We start from the raw sequence: 2,663 nt of genomic DNA, 5'->3' as shown, positions 1-2,663 counted from the left end.
CTAAATTATGGACGGCTAGCGCAGATAGCCATCGTGTAGCTTTGCGTGAAATTCAAAACAAACAAACAAACCAAATCCCGGACTCTTAGATCCGCAGATGAACGCGCTAATATTTTGGCCATCCCCCCCTCCCCAAAAAAAAAAGACCGTAGATGAAACGTCGTTCCTTAGGAGAATAGTAACTCGTAATATACGATATGTAGGAATTTAAACTTAGCCGTGTAGTAGTCATGTGATTAATGACTTGTCTCCGATGTGACAACGACATGTTTAAACAACAATAACTTTTAATGCCAGATTTTTAAAAAGCAGTGGCATGAAATTAAACATACATTATTCAAATAGACAGTAGCTTAACTCATAATTCGTAAATTATTACTAACGAACTTAAACCTCACATAATTTGGAATATTTAGAACTGTTCAACTTATATCATTAGATCACTACACACAGCAAAACTTGTGATATTTTTAAATTTTTTCCATGCATATTTCAGTAACAGTTGGTTTCGTCTTCGTGTTTTTAGTGAGAACGTTGTCTTTCCAACACGTAAGTTTGGTTTTGTAAGACTCCATTTAAGTTTTAGAATTGTTTGCGACTACATTTTGGTTCCTCCTACTTCGTGATAACTTTGTTTAACTAAGAAGTTTATTTTGTATCCAAGTGCGGAAGATAAACACTTATTTCCTGCATTTAATCCACTGTAGTCTCATTATCGCACGTGCTTAGTCACTTGAAACGTGTATTTAAACCACTTTCTGTGAGGTATACCTGCTTCAAGAGTAAAGATTGGTCTTAAATATCTTCTACCAATGGAGAGGAATATAAAATATGTAATGTGAGTAAGGGAACGTGAGGAAGAACATCTTGACTTTACTTGACTAATGGGTGTTCACAGTTTAGAAGTGTTTAGTTGTGAGTTCAGACATTCGACACGGGAAAATGACGAGTGGGTGAGTAATGTGTGGAGATACAGATTAAAATAAGTCAATTGTTAACAGAATCGGTCACTTGCTTTAACATGTCTTATTCATATATACATTATGCGTTCTGCTCTTACAAATACGTGCCCACCCCCCATGACGCAAAAATTCGGGTTTTTCGTTCCTTGCGGTGGACACAGCTTAGATAGCCCCTTGTGCAACAAAACCAAACAAACAAACCTTAAAAATACATCGGATGTTTAAAAACGTTGTAACGTTTTAAAAGAGTTAATAGTATTTGTTACTGTTTGAAAAACGTTCAAATCAGACTTGTTTGTTTGTTTAAAAGCAAAACCACGTTGAACTACCTGCTGTGTTCACAGCGAAGAATATCGAACTGCGGATTTTAGCATTGTAAGTTCGTAGATTTACCGCTGTCCCCCGGGGAGAATTCAAATCAGGTGGCATAACAAACAGTAGAATAGTTACAAGTATTTAGAGAAGTTCTGAGTGTGATTTACATCTTTGTAAGTCTACAGCTCTCGTTGGTCACCGAGTCACTGGCTGATTCACAAACTCAGAAAAAATCAGATAGCTACTCATTTTCTCTTTATTCCCTTCTCATCAATATATTTATCTTCAAACACCCACTTTTTCCGATAAAAAAATTAATTGAAATCGAATTATGAGAAAAAGGAAGTGAAAAACTGATCAATGTGATCAAGGGCGCCTACAGAAAAAAATTAGGGGGTAAGTAACTCAAGTTTGAAAAAATTATGAAATCGAAATATAAATACCTTATGATTTTCCAATAGCATAGAAGAAGAAGAATTTTACATATCTTCTAATTGGTTTTTCTTTTTGAAAATTCAGGGGGGTCAAGTGATCCCCCCTTGCCCCTTCCTGCTGGCGCCCATGAATGTGATTCTCAATAAGTGCTGTAGTTCACGTGCGCGTATCATGATTTGCAAATGAAATAAGTTTTGTTTCTTTGTAGTTTAAGCACAAAGATACACAATGGGCCATCTGTGCTCTGCACATCACGAGTATCGAAACCAGGTTTTTAACGTTATAAGTCCGCAGACTCACCTCTGAGCCACTGGGTGGCATGAAATAAGCCCAAGAAAAAAAGATCGAGAACAAATAAATATTTCGCCACTAACCTCCCAATTAGAATTTAAATGTAGTCTTTCAAAAGCAGAAAGTGTTGTTAATTTTTATTTCTTCCCTGTAAAACATATAGATGTCTAATACTCTCAATTAAAACCTTAGGCGAATTTAATTATATTTTCTACTGCCCAAATTTCCTATTAAGGTTACTTAAACATAATTTTAATACAGTTTGGTTGAAACAATCTTATTTAAAATATATCAGACCAAAACTATTGGCTAGCTTCAAAAAACTTATTCGGTAGTTTTTTTTACAAAATACTACTCTAAATTAAGTATGACAGTTGATCCAGGTTAACTAATCATTAAATTTTGAGAGGAATTAATAAAAAATTTAAAATACTGAAACAAAGAGAGTTAATGGCTAAGTAATTTTAAAAGATCTGCAATTTCACGTGTAATATGTTAACTGTATTCTAAAATATGGTTTTGACTTAAATAAAATTGATAATGATTGCAATTCAGTTGCTTAATCTCGTTTCAAGCCATAAAAGTTATTTATCATTAAATTTAATGACATCTATAACACCTATAGACCACTACTATGTCTGTCGTATCCCAACAGGCCCG

Source organism: Limulus polyphemus, unplaced genomic scaffold (assembly GCF_000517525.1).
Source record: "Limulus polyphemus unplaced genomic scaffold, Limulus_polyphemus-2.1.2 Scaffold1014, whole genome shotgun sequence".
NCBI lineage: Eukaryota > Metazoa > Arthropoda > Merostomata > Xiphosura > Limulidae > Limulus > Limulus polyphemus.
Note: the sequence above shows the minus strand (reverse complement) of the source record.